Source organism: Temnothorax nylanderi, unplaced genomic scaffold, assembly GCF_030848795.1.
Source record: "Temnothorax nylanderi isolate EJ_2023f unplaced genomic scaffold, tnyl_v1.0 TNYL_tig0021_pilon, whole genome shotgun sequence".
Classification (NCBI taxonomy): Eukaryota; Metazoa; Arthropoda; class Insecta; order Hymenoptera; family Formicidae; genus Temnothorax; species Temnothorax nylanderi.
Window position 1 is genome coordinate 1,564,609 of NW_027249083.1, and position 15,051 is coordinate 1,579,659.

General features: G+C 38.4%; 2 long non-coding RNA genes across 2 annotated transcripts in view; both read right to left on the reverse strand.

Moving 5' to 3' along the window:
- Positions 1–2,015: 2,015 nt before the first annotated feature.
- On the reverse strand, positions 2,016–3,111 carry LOC139769233 (uncharacterized). The gene is made up of 3 exons (XR_011717508.1): positions 2,973–3,111; positions 2,369–2,441; positions 2,016–2,174 (listed from the first exon to the last, which is right to left on the reverse strand). It is a non-coding gene; the product is annotated as an uncharacterized lncRNA (long non-coding RNA).
- Positions 3,112–7,054: 3,943 nt separating this feature from the next.
- LOC139769230 (uncharacterized) overlaps positions 7,055–15,051 on the reverse strand; it is a 32,621-nt gene continuing 24,624 nt past the window's right edge. Inside the window, exons 4-5 of the long non-coding RNA XR_011717506.1 lie at positions 14,610–14,783; positions 7,055–7,662 (exon numbers count right to left, since the gene is read on the reverse strand). This is a non-coding gene — a long non-coding RNA (uncharacterized lncRNA). The remainder of the gene's footprint in view (positions 7,663–14,609; positions 14,784–15,051) is intronic.

Genomic DNA, 15,051 nt, shown 5'->3' on the forward strand with positions numbered 1-15,051 from the left:
AAATAGAAAAAATTCGGAAGATTTGATTGGAACAGCGTACGTTAATGGACTTTATACATTGGCATCGACTATTTTGTAGTGTAATTACTAAACATTTTGTTATATTTTATACTGCATGTACCGTTCACTTATAACCGATTGTATCCAGAAGTCTATGATCACTTTTTATTATATGTTTAAAGTAATATGGCTTAATATATATAGAATATATAAATACACACGTGAATATTCCTCTGCATGTTTCTTTTACTTTGGTCAGAAAACACGTGCGAAGAAGTACAGAATTGTAAGGTGCGTATTTATGATTATAGCGCCGCATGTTTGCACGGCGGATGCATACGCACCCCATTTTCGCTCCATGGCAAATGGAATTAGCGGGCGGTTTAGTTCGGCGGAGTCGCGAAATAGAGGTTGCATTTTTACGGGCGTATTAATACAGCCGGAAACGTACTATGATCGGGCTTGTAATGCAGCCCTAGGGGCCCGTGTGATATGATACATTTGCTTCGCATACAGGACAGCGAGCGAGCGAGCGAGCGAGCCCGTCGGAAGAGGAGAGAGCGCGAGCGGGTGGCAAAGAGGGGTAAAGCGAGAGGGATCGAGAGGAACGAAGCGGGTGGTGTGCTTCGCGTATAAGCGTGCTTGCATTTCATAACAAGGTACAAACAACACGCGGAAACGCGAGCAACAGCGTCACGGGGGGGCATTCGCCGATAGTACTTGTCTGTACCTATCGAGGCGGTATTCAACCAATTATGTCTGTTTATTGTCAAACGCCCAGTTTGTTTACGCAGCTACGGTGCCGGGTCCTGTTACGTTAACAATATTGCTTGTTCATTTCGAAAGATTTAGTTACGCTACCGATATTTCAGCGATCAAACGTATTAAATAAGATTAATATAAAAATGATTTTTTTGTGTCATCTTAATCACGTATTATAATAAGAGAAATAAAATATAAAAACTAAAATATTCCTTTAATGTAAAGATATAACAAGTTATATTAATTGAAATTCTTGGCTTGCTCGGGGCACTTTCTCGAATGCCTGCCATGCGATTTTTTATTGATTTGACACGAATCATGGCATAGGCGATATAACGCAGTGTCGATGTTTCCAAACAAACATTCGGGAAGTACAACCGGATTAATTGCAGAAATTGCTCATTGAACATTTCTTCCGCCAGGTGCCATTTTGAACGTCCAATGTCGCGCTCGAGAGGGGCACAATAGTCGTCCAACCGGTCCGGTTGGCCAGGACAATAGTACTTGATACGAAGGCAATGAGATGTCACCGACTATGAATTAGCGTCGTGGTCGAACTCGAGCAGGGGTTCGAGGGTACCGAAAGGGGTTTCGGAAAGGGGTGATACGGCGGAGAGGCGGAATTCTTTTTGCGCGATCGGGTGTAAATGCGTTTTCCGAGACACATGGTATATAGCTCGTGCCTGCTTGATGGTGCAGTCAAACTTAAGATTTATGTGCTGTCAAACTGGTATTATTAATGTTCGATGACAGAAACAACAAAGGGACGAATCTCACTTTTCTCAGGTTTAAACAGCCTAAAATAACCTGAAATATTTGTGAAGGTATTTTGTGGTAGAAAAGGAACCTGAGATGTTTTTGTCATCTTGTGAACATAAAAACTACAAAGCGAACATCATAAGTCAAATAATAAATTGTCATCACACTCATAAATTGACTTAAACTTATTTAGAAATAGAAATCTTTATATATATATATATATATATATATATATATACAATCGAATCTGGTTTTTTCTGTACATTTAACAATTAAGTATATTTAATTATTTTTATTGATACCTTAGAATAAATACTAATTCATTTTTCAACAACAATTATTTACATAAAATAGAGCAATATCAACATATTGCACATAATACAAAGAAACTTACTGCTTAAATGTACAGAAAAAAAAACTAGATTTGATTTCTTAGCCAACTATCTCTGATTTCTAATAGAAACATTAAAAATATCTCACGTTAATGTCTTTTGAAGAAAGATGAATCTCGGAAAATCTGCGCACTCCCGTTGACAGGCGTTTACTAGAATATCCGGAAGGTAGGTAGGTATCCGTAAACGAACACATGGCTGATGGTTACGGTGAGTGAATACGGCACCCTCTGTTTGGATTATGGACTCGTAGTCTGGTGTCTATAAACAGAGAGGTACGGAATAGAAGAGGAATAGTACAGAGAGACAAGGCTTTGCGGCCGCTATGACAGATTGAGAGAGAAAGAGAGAGGCGTCCTTTTGTGGCCAACGAGGCGTTTCGATGCCTATACCCCATACCGAGCACAAAGGCTCTTTCCCTCGTTCTCTCGTTTGTATGTCGTCGTTCCTCTTACCATGTAGTACCTCACTGCGAGTTGGACGTCTTCATCATTTATGTAAAGTTTTCTGTCAGTGGCAGCGAGACACCTGTTACAAAAGCAAGAGTTAGAATGTCCATTGGATTGATTCGTAACATTCTTTTTACCAGAATCTCTGGCACATTATTTTTGTCTTCTCCACAATAATCGCATATTTTGATTAACAAATTTTCGATATAAATGGATATGATTATCAAGAAATTTATCGTTTTAATTAATGTCTAAATTTAAATGTGCAGGATACGAAAATATTTCAGATTAACTTTCAAACATATAAAATATGCAATTTACTAACATAATAAAGTTTATAGACAAATGTGGATATACTGCTTTTATGTTGCAAATTGTAAACGCAACTAGTGTATAGCAACATATTCCATAAAATATAATAAAAGTGATCATGTAAAGATATTCATATCGTATATCGCGTATACATAAAAGTAAAAGAACCATACAAGATATTCGCGGTACTGTTACGAACGAGGGTCGTTCAGATACGGGAATGACAATGCCTGGAGGCCAAAATGCACGTTAGAGACGCCTAACTGCCGTCTCTTATTGAAACATCATATCTGCTTACCTGTATGGAAACGGCCACTAACATTTATCCATAAAGAGAATGGTTCTGGTATGGCAACCATGTTCTATCCCCCGCTTCACCACAAAAGATGATTTTATTCTTTATTTCATAGTCAATAGACCGTCTACATGGAGCGATTATATTGTCTTAAATTCCGAGTGCGTTGAGTACCGAGAGGTTACTCGCTTTCCCTCAATTCCCTTCCTATCTAAAGAAAGGCATGTTAGATCGATACTCGCACCTCTCGAAGTCTTCTCGAAAGTCTCGAAGTTTATTGCTGACGTTGCTGACTCTTTTCCGCGATGCCGATTGGTTCTCTCGCTGCGCTTACTTCATGAGCGGCTGTCATGGCATATTTTGATTTTTGATAGTTGTGTGTATCTGTTGTGTGTAACAGTAACAGATATAATATTATTAAAGCTAAATAGCGCGCGCGTAGCCCGCGTCTGTAATGTCTAGTATTATAAACTTTATAAACTATATTATAAACTATACTTTTTATTATAAACTTTATGTTAAATTAAATTGTATTAAATTAAATTAACAAATTTTTGTACTATTTATGTATTTACTATGCAATAAATATTCCATGTAGCAGAGAAGCTTTTAAATTTTTTGGAGGCTTTTTTAGTTTCTCTGGCTACCTTTCTTCTGCAATTTAGAGAAGCAATGATTGTGTAATAATAATATAACTAAAATAAAATAAAATAAAATAAGATGAGCATTAGTTCGCAAGATATAATTTTGTTTGCATAAGTATATGATATTATATTCGATGGAGCAAAACTTTTACGTCAGTAGAAGACTTTTATCGATCTTTAACGATTATTGAGTAAATAAAGCGTCATTGCACAAACGTTAATTGGTGAAACCACATAATCACAAAAATCGAGCCACTTGCTTCAATTGCAAACAGATGTGGTCATCCCATCATGAGTAAACTCCCCTCTCCTCTCGTGGCACGTTCACCCTTCTCTGTCATTTTCGCGGCTATCTCTCAAACTTGTTCAACAGAGAGATACTGCATCCACTTTGAGGGGCAACAGGGCCATCAGCGAGGGTGCTATCGGTATCCGTAGGGAGCATCAGATTTTAGACCGCAGTAGAACGGACAAGTGCATACTCTCTCCATTATAAACGTGCCTCCCGGCTTTACTTTCGAGTGCAACGAGCCATAAAGACCGCGTCATATGTGCATTTCCTATTATTGCTTTTGATCAGCGTATCGATTTCTCCTCTGACACCTTACTTTTGTCCGTAGCAACATAATATTCCTTTTTTTTCCATACACTACCGGTGTTTCTTTCCTCTTCAATCATCGTTTTTTCACCCTCGTTTTATATTTATTAACTGTTATTATCATACCATTAAAAGAATTGTTATTGCAAAACTGTTAATATGCTTGTGTCGTCGCAAATTATAAATTACCCATGAATCGAAAATTGTTAATTCACACATGATGCTTACTGCTCTCGTGGGAGCTTGTTTAGTAATATGAAAATGTTTAATGATCGTCATTAATAACAATACGTAATGGGATTAAGTCAAGCGAATTAGCAATATCATATTTTTTCCGTAGATATAGAAAGCGTGACATCTATTATTGTCACTTCCCATCCCCTTGTTATTCACGCTATTATACTGAAAATTATGAAAGATGTGACAACGACAACTATTTTAAAATAATTTATAATCTTAAACCGACGGATCAACAGACTAATCCTCAAATACCACCATAAAATTTCGATATAATAAGACGATCTTACCGACTGTGATTCAGAAAAAGATAAATGTAGTCAAACAAAAGAGAAAAGATATGCCAAGAAGCATGCAAGATAGGATTTTGCGAGAATCGTCGGTTTATAACAAGATGCAGGCCTAAGGTGAAATGAATACAAATGACTTTGGATACTAGAACCGTATTTGGATGATCTTTCGTTCCGAGGATTATCTACTGTTACACTCCCTGCCCTTACCTATAGCCGTACCCGTCCATCGTTGACCTTCCTCTCGATCTTTTCTCGAAAAAATTTTACTCAGGAAGAAACTGTCAAGGAATAGATAAAGAAAAGGGTTTAAAATAGGGGTTTTTGAAAGCTGAACAAAAAGAAACCATAAATCATAACTAGTAGCATTTCTCTAACGATTAATCGTTTAAAATCACAAATAATATTCGTTTGAAGGAAATAAGCATCATTCAAATATTAGAGAATCATTCAAGAAATCATGTTCACAATCCTTTTAAACGGAGAACAAGTTTATTTTCCGAACGTCTTTCTATGGCTTAGGCGATTTAACAAAGAGAAGAAAAATTTTTGCGAAAAATTCTCAAAGAATCGGCAATTAAATACTTTATCCGTTTATTTTATTATAAATTCTCTTTGCAGCTTGAAAAAGGAAAAAATGCTTTTGGAAATATTTCTTGCATAGTTGCTGCTACATCTGCAAAATCATAGTTACTACCAATTTAATAGCTGCATGTTAATTAATTTTTCGTTTATTTATTAATTTATCTATAATTACTTACATAAATAATTACTTTGCAAATGTCTCTTACCATATAAACTCGTTATACTACAAAGTAATCAAAATTTTATTTTATTCTTAAATTATTTTTCATGTTCTATCTTTCTCTCAGCGATAATATGTATACTATTTGTATAGGTACCTGTACTATTTTTTAAGTAATCAGCAATCGTATATGGAAATCTCACAAAACAACGAGCAACGTCAACAGATTGGTGATATATCCTATAGAGTAGTCTCTCGGGTTTTGATAAATTTTCAGGCAAGCTCTGCTTGTGTGTGTGTAGATGATTGGGGGAAGAGCGTATAAATAAATCTTATCATGATCGCGACTTTTAGCATATTTCGCCAATTAAAATACCCGGCGACGTTTTACGAGCTGGCGTAAGCCAGTCTCCCACACTTCGTTTGTGTTCCCAATGGTGTCCTTGTTTCGTGCTACGCGAGGTGAATTTACTTCGTTGCTTTAAATGCAAATCTGACATTGGCGGGGAAATCTACCTTGAGCGATGCCCAGCAATGGTATTTAGATCGTCGGTCGGTTGAGTAACCATTGATTTTGACCAAGAATTATTAAACATAGAAATACAAATATTAGTTTTATCATTTTAAAATAGATCTAGTAAAATAATGAATTATAATTGTGTAATTACTATGATAAAGAAGGTAGACGTTGGGATAAAAAGTTTATTAAAAAGTCACGGAAAGTTTATTAGATTTTATCGTTTTAATAAGTTTAGTACTTGAAGAAACTCTCAGGAGACGCCGATTATAATTAAAAGTGAATCGCTTGACAAAGGAAATTACATCACAGGTAATTTTCTTCGTCAGCAAAGAACTTGCGCTCTTACCTACAAGCGCGAAATGTGCTACTTTTCTTTTTATTAATATCGAAAGTCTTCACAAATTTTTAAAAGTTATTGTCAATATCACAATTGTAACAATTTATATATATTATTTTTAGTTATAAATTATATCAACATAATAAGTTATGTAAATTTGAATTGTGAATTATACGTTATTTAATCTGAAATGATTCTTTATCGCAATCTTACCTCGTATATATTCTTCTTTGAATGTATAAACTTTATCTCGCTTTTATCAGCAAAATTTCACTATTTTATAAAGAAGTTGCTTAAAAAAAGATATACTGCCAACTCGCTCAAATGACGTACGCACACAGATCAAACTTAAAACACTGCCGGGAGGCATTCGGCATATCGTCTCCAGCATTAAGCAGGACACAGTGAGAGGAGTGAAGAGAGAAAACCGTTTTCAAAAGTCGGATCCAAGCCACGGTGGTGGTGATGTGACCTACCCGTAGGAGGGTGGAGGGACGTTTCCAGAGCGTGGTTTAGGGTAGATAGGGGCGAAAGTCACTGCACAGCCCCTGTGGGGGCCACTAGCCGGCTTCGTGCCTTCGTCGCGACTTCAGGAACTCCTGTTGCCGACTCTGCTGAAAGCTGTACACTTGGAGAACCGGCGGTGCGGGATGACGGGGCAGGAAAGTGGACAATGTCCTGTGAAAAAATAGAACGCTTCGACCATCCGTCGTAAATCTCAATTTTTCATGGATATTTTTGAAAATTTACACACACACACGATCAGCGTAGCCTAACTTTATACACATATATTTATGTATATGTTACGTTTGAAAATCAATAACAATTTCTGTAACAATTTTTATAAGATGATATATCAGGAGAAGAAAATGTACTTATGTTATAACATAAAATCTTTAAGATAATCACATTCATGAGGGGCATACAGGGAGTATGATGTTAAGGGATGTTGGACGTCCCGAAGGTGTCCGAACTTCGTTCTCTTTGCCTATAGACGCATTGCCCTATCTCCCTCTTTGTGCGCTGTCGGTATCGCGCGAGTGCCATGGGTGTTAAACTTTATTAATATCCTTATCAAAAACAGCGACGTGGATAACTGCGGTAGTTGCAGTTCGCGGGATTCGGAAGTTCCGCTGCTCCTCTCTGTTCGAGAATAGTTCCTGGGGTTTCTCCCGTGGGCGCCGTGGCCAGCCGTTGGGTTTGCGAGTCCTGAAGGACTCGTCCGTATCTCTGGCAAACTATCGTTCGGGACGTGTACAAGAGGCGGGACGTAGTAGTCGACGTAGTTATATACTGTTCCGTGCGTGTACTCTTGTCGAGATCTGGAATTAAAGTTTCGCGAAGAAATCCGTAAGTATCAGATGACAATTTTTAAATGGCAAGTTAAAACGGATTCTCTACTTAAAATATTACATATATTTTTATATCTACTGATATGAAATAGATAAGTAATTTTGTGCGGGTGTTTATGTGTGTGTGTTCTACTTTTGTATTAAATAATTAAAAGTGTATAATTACTTTAAAAATATAACATTTACCTGTTAGTATATTAACATTAATTCTCTGTTGCATATACATATAGTTACGATATATATCTTTCTAATATTTTCCTAGTGCAATAGATGCATGTAAATTAAAGTAAGAAACATAATATGGAACAGTAATAGTAAACATCTCACGTTTGTGCTTGACTAATGACAGTGGTGACATGACGACGCGTTAACATATTACGACTTTTGAGAACATTAGGGCCTTTAAAGCCCTTTACGATCTCGTAAACGATGTAAATGAGGAAAATGGATTCTCGATGCCGTCGACAAAGACTTTTAGTTGATGCATTTTCGAAAAATCAATCATAGTCAGCAAAGATAATTCTTGTAACTTTGCACATTTAACTTTTACTAAATATATAAATTACTCTAATTGTAAATTATAGATTTTAATATACCGTAGCATATAATAAATATACTTTTTTAAAGTATGCAAAGATAACATTAGTATTTTAATTCCATTTAATTAAATTATCGAATCAACTTCAGTATAATAATGGAGCACAATTTTTTATGCGTTGTTTTACGTTAAACTGATTTAATGTTCAAGCTTTGGAAAGAATAGTCCCAATAGAGAAGAAAACAATTCTACAACTTGAAGACCTGTAATCCCGCAGCATGAAAAATGCATTAAAAAAATAAAACTTTATTATGCTTATATTTAGTACTCCTGATATGTATGTAAAATGATATGCTTGCGTATTTTTCCAAGCGATCTTTGTAAATTGTGAAACAAATCAGCGACGTTTAAAAAGGAGTTAATTGCTTACATCCAATTACACACTATCTTGAATACGCGGTAGTCTCTGCGGATGTCTCAAACTAATCTTGTTATAAACATGAAAGAGAAACATTCTGCTGAATTATCGACAAAAATATAACAGGAAAAATCTGATAATATAAGAAAGCTTTATTCGATCGTTAATCCTGCGTTATGGATTATCAAATTTCTACAGTTTTTTTACATTTTTTTATTAACATTACCAATTATTAAATATTTTATTTTTTATATAATATATTATTTCTGTTACAGCTATTTATTATTTTATAAAGAAACACTTTGACGATGAATCACGGTTGACCACTTGCGAGAATTTAGTTAATTCTAATCACCCATTGGCGACGAAAGGCTAGTGCGCTTTGCATGATGGTAGGGAGTAGGTAACGAGGACTGTCCTGTAACCCACGCCAGTAAAGTTATGATGGTTTATGAATACTAGCGTAACGAATGCTATGGTAACCCCACGCACCCTACTGAATGGCGCGCCGTTATGCCATAATACGAAACTATAACGCGTGATTTTCTATGCTGAAAATTGTTTTACGCCTATAAATAGAACCTGCTGTGCAGCGACAGTTGGCGCATAAAAGTATAATGACTACCGATATGCCCTTCTTTTTCTTGTGCAATCGGAGCAAATAAATAAAATACGATTAATTAAAGTTAACAAGATGCATTTTCATATATTGAAGTCTTTTCCGTGTCGCAATACGTGAACTTAAGAATTTAAGATAATGTATAAAATACCAAGAAGATAATTGTAAGATGTAACTTGACAAAATTATGTGGTAATGTATTTTGATGTAAGAATTATGATGAATTAAATTAATATTTGGACGATATCTTCTTATCTTATCTTGAGTTAATTTAACGAGTTTATCTAAACACGTTAATTATTATATATGCTTATCTCTTGCATTGTATTTGAAATTAAATAGTCATTCTTTTAAGGTAGAAATCTGGTTTTTTAAGAATGATAGTAATCTGTTATTTTAAGAATGATAGTAATCTGTTCTTTTTTTTAAACAGATCAACGATTATTGTTGCAAACCAGTAGATGAGTATCAAGTATAATATACGAGCTTTAGCAGGTACAGCAGTACAATGCGTTCTAATGCCGAATTCGCTAGTCAAGCATTCAGAGACATGACGTATCGTTGACACAGCTACGGGGGGTACGATAGCTGGCAATTTGTAAGAGGAACCCCCGTGGAGGGGATGTTACAGAGTCGCATTTAGCTTAGGGCGCAATATGCTATGGCACTTGATTAAAACGCCATGGTGCAGTCTTTGCAGTATAAAACACTTCTAAGTGGCGATGCAAGGGGATGACTCCGCAGAGGTTAATTTATCCTTTGAATTGAAAGGAAAAATGTTAGAAGTAGATGCTATTTACATTTTAAACTTTTATCTCTTGCCTGTAAGTTATGCAAAATTTGTCAAACAATCTTTTACATGTGAAAATGAAATATTAATATTTTAGATAGTAAGTTTAACAAAATTGAACAATTTTTATGAAATAAGAAAATTAAGAATATTTAGAAAAATTAATCAATATTGCTACATAATTCTTTGTATATCTTTAGCTATATATATATGCTTACGTTACTTTCTCTTAGAATGCACTATTTACGGGCCATACGGTCAGTCGTAGCATCATGTAATATGATGTAGCAACGTATTATACAGCATCGAGAGAGCTCTAACAGGATACACCGACAGATGGAAGTGTTAATAATAGATGGTTGCGCCCCTCGCGCTGATGGTTGGTGAATCGTATTATTAAAGACGAACATTATTTTGTAAGAAAAGGAAATTTGTGCACAGCGTACTTAATTAACTTGGAAATTATCACGGTTCTCTATATCTGATTAAGATATATTATAGACACACAGCAGTAAATCCTTGTAAGCCAACTTAACAAAAGACAAAATCCGCGCGGTTAAAGGTAGTCTTAAAATTCCGTCCAGCTAATAAAATGATCGTATTAACATCTTAAGACATTACTTAAGATGGTCTTGAAATAAGATCCGACTATGAATACCGGTCAAAGATACTTTAATCTTTTGGAGTCAACACAAGAAATATGTGGTTGGACTGGTTGGCCATAATACAGGCCTTTAAAGATCGGTAATGGTAATACTTAGGTATTGACCAAAGTCGATCGTTAGCTTAGGTATATAGGAAAGGATTGAGATAATATGGGCTATAATTGTATAATCCAACGTTTCTGTCATATTGTGGTCAGGACGGAAGCGGAAAATGAGCGAACCGCGGGAGGCAACGAAGGAACAGGAAGGACGGGAGGAGGATTTGAGGGTCCGGTGCGAAGCTGGGCCGAGGGCAGGACGACATAATGGACACATTAGTGCCTGGCCTCCAGTTTAATTAGTTTACATTACCGTGGCATCGTCACCACCGCGAAGGGGTTGGCCGCGGACGAGAAGGAGAGAACAAGAGTGAGAGCGGTAACGAGAGAGAGCGCGCACGCGGCACCGTAGGGGCAGGCCAGGTTGATTAATCGGGAAAGTTTGATGCGAGTTGACGGAGACGCTAATCACGCCTCGTAACCGAATAATACTGCGCGCTCTAACTTGCAATATTCATGAACCGCTCGACGTACACGTAGCAAACGGAATTCATTATCAACGACACTCGTTAAATATCGTTGCTCGGGTAGAAGCGTGGAGGCGCGCTTCACTCTACAAATCCCCTCTTTCGATTCTGCACTTCTGCCTATAAATCACCCCGGTATAGAAAAGTGAAGTTCTTCAAAGGAATATCTGTGTCATTCAAGAGTTAAGAGCGATAAATCGAGTCCTTTGCGTCGTTTTATTTGTTTCTGTAAGACAGTAATAAACGGATATGTGGAAAGTTGTTCAAACCTTTTTATGTTAAAAGTACACGGGAAGCATTTTAGGCGCATCGCAGTTCTCGAAAGCACGTTGACCTAGTTCGCGTTGTCGGTGCGAACGCGATGCTAACCAACGGATTACACCGTGTCACCACGTTGCGCGGCACAAATAAACGCGCGGAGATTGAAAGGATTACGACGTCCGCGGGTGAAGCGAGGGGCGCGGATCCGCGTGCACCACGCAAACGAGCGAGACGAGAAAGAGGCGCGGCATAGTTCATTTAATTACAAATTCCATTAAAATGAATGCCAGTTCAGAAACAAACTCCACATATCTGCATTAAGCCGCGGGGCAACATGTCTTAATCAGGTTAATATAAATATGAAATATGCAGCGAGTGTTAGCCACGGGTTGCTCGCGGGTAAAGGGTTGCGTGGACGTAGCCCGGGCATACGTGGTGCCACCACCTTACGACTCCTGGGGGGCGCCTTCATATTAACCCTTGCATATTAAGCGCGCGATAACCGGATTCTCTAATATTAACGTTGTCACTCGACGCTCGCCGTGGCGTCAACTTACTCGGCGGTCCTTACCAAATGCCATTTACCCGAAGACGGATCCATCTCGCTGACGAAATAATGCACGAGCCGCGTGCCATTGCTCGCCCGCGGGTAAATCTTGACGGCTTGCGGTCGCTTTTGGCACGAGGATGACGCGAACGTTTATACATAGAAACGAAATAAAACCGTGTCAATGTGCATAACGTAAATTGTATCTGTACAATTGTTCGTGTAACCTAAAGATCTTTTGCTAGAAGGAATAAAATACGTATTTCGTATTAATGCGTGCGCTGTCTCAATCTTTGAAAATCTTTCAAGTACAATCATTTCCGAAGAAGGTATCCTATCAGCGCGCGGCAAAATTACGTGGCACAAGGTATTTGTCGACGCGTGCAGTGTAAACTTTAATCAAGCCGTGCCCGGGTCAGAGAGCAAAAAATGCCCGAGAGAAAAAGTGCGCAGGAGTGAAAAACCAAAGGAATGCAAACATTTCGCTCGGCTCGATATTTTTCAATATAGCAGCGACGCCGTTAGTCTGACCACCAGGGGAAATCTGGCACGGTCTCCGAGACTGGACGATATTATAAATATTAGATCAATTAAGAATTAACAAACGGTCACCGTCCCACCTTTGAGTAACGAAAAGTAACGACTTTATAAGTCACATATGGTTTCGCGTGTTCGTATGTGCAAGTGTCAACCATCGTGGCACGTATAGGATAGATAGGAGAGAGAGAGAGAGAGAGAGAGAGAGAGAAAAAGAGAGAGAGAGAGAGAGAAAGAGAGAACAGCCGCGAGAGAAAGAGGGTGACATGGAAGAACGGCAGAATGCGACAGAGAGAAAGAGAGAACGGAGAACGAGAGAAAGAACGTTCGTGCGTAGTCCCAAAGTCCCAGAGCCGATCCTGCCAAGTTATTTAAATTCAAATTCGAAATATCGTCGGGGGTTGCTAACATATTGTTTGTTTCGTTTGGACCGCGGCGATAGTGAGAGGGTGAAGGCTATCTCGCGGCCAAAAATATCCCCCTCCTCGAGCCCCATGTCCGATTGTCACACAAGTTCTGCACCGATAAAAACACCTCTCGACGATTTATATTCGTCTCATTATAACCGCTCGTAAATCCCAGTCGTGTTTTGTGCAGTAATTTAAGGGAAAAAAAGAGAGAGAGGAAAATTACTCCGTCAAAATTGTCGATATAAGTAAAATATCGTATAACAGAACCCTTTTTAATCTGATATTCGTAGTACGTTTCACGTCTTTTACGTTTCATGTCTTTCGCGCCTGTCCAGACCTTATTTGCATACGTAAACGAACGCAATACGCTACGTACGTTGTCGGAGTTTCAGCACGGCACCGATGTCATGTTCGCGTACACGGTATATTCCCTATCCCTTAACAATTTGCTGCTAACATGCCGAGGAAACCCGCTCGCGACCGTTCTACGACCCTGTACAGATCTACAGGCCTCTTCAAAGTTTCAGATCCTCCACGTCCGTCGGACAGCGAATGTAGATTGCCGTGCGGTATCCTGCGCTTCATATTCATACCTTGTTCCGACGACCTTCATTATTGCGTTCATCGCGATCGTAGATTATAATATTGCTCGAAATATATATAACGCGACAAAGACGTTCAAAGAGTGAGCTGAGAGTCATATGTTTCGTCTATTAAAAGAAAAAGTGAACAAATACGCCGCCCCCTAATATTGTCAAGTATCAGACGGCAGGGAAGATGATATAGTCGTACGGGTGAGATAGAGGTCCGGAAGCTTTTTAAGCTTTCGTTGCCACTTGTGCGGGTCAGTCTGCAAAAAGACTTAATTAATGACCAGCCTCTCCCTAAGGACGTCCATGGGACAGCGCGGAGGAGAGACGAGGTGAGCGAGAAGTAGTGAGATGACGGAGTGCCCTCCGAGGAACGACCCTCGATGCAAACTCCTCGTATGAATATGTCTCTGCTAATTCAAACTTCGTCCCAGAGGTAGATGCCGCCTGTTTACGGGGAATATTAAAAACTTTAACGTCGTCTGCTTGACCGGCTCCGTCGAAAGCGCCGTTGCGACATCAGACATGTGCGTACTCATAGATATGCATAAGTCTTCGCTGCTAAATGTACATCGCGAAGCAGATCGTTACTGACCAACTCTCGTTTTTATCGCGAAATCTTCTCACGATGTTTCGAAGCTTATCTTTTGAGCTTGGAAAGCATTTGAGAACGAAGTTTTCCTACTGACGGCTCCATCACAATTTAACGCGGTCATTCCGTACTTTCTTTCCGCGTTTACTGCTACTCGGTAATTTTACGAGCCGTCTTTTTTCCGCCAAGATGCGATCGTATAAGGGTGCCGTCGAGACATGTACAATTCAGTTAGAGGTGCCGTAAGGGCGGTTTTACGTCATATCGTACCACCTTGGTCCTCGTTCCCGCCGCCTTCTCCGGCCGATATTTTATTTAGGCGATAATTGAAAATTCCACGGAATACGACCGATGGATTTGTCACCAAGGAAGGTTTTACACCTACCTTGAATTTCCCATAGCACCTCCTGCACCGTCGAGCGACGCTTCTTCCCTCCGTCGTGCTATGGTGTGAAGTACGGCGGAAAGTGAGAGGGATTGTCCAAGGAGATGGCGATATCACGGCTTTATTGACCGCCTCACGATGCTGTTTCGGTAATCATGCATCTGCTTCAAAAATCTGTACATTAACATTCGTTTAACATTTAGTTTTAATAAATAATTCCAATTACACATACACATTATACTGCCATATTAAAAAAATGTAAAAATAATGTTAAAATAGGATAAACATAAATGTCCTCTGTAACCGTATAGTTACTTAAAAAAAAAAAAGATGCGAACATATCTATTATTTAATATTTATTTATCTCCGCATTTGCACAAAATATTTATTCGTTATACCCTGCAACAAGGATATTCTATCTTTTGGAAGAGATGTTTATTTC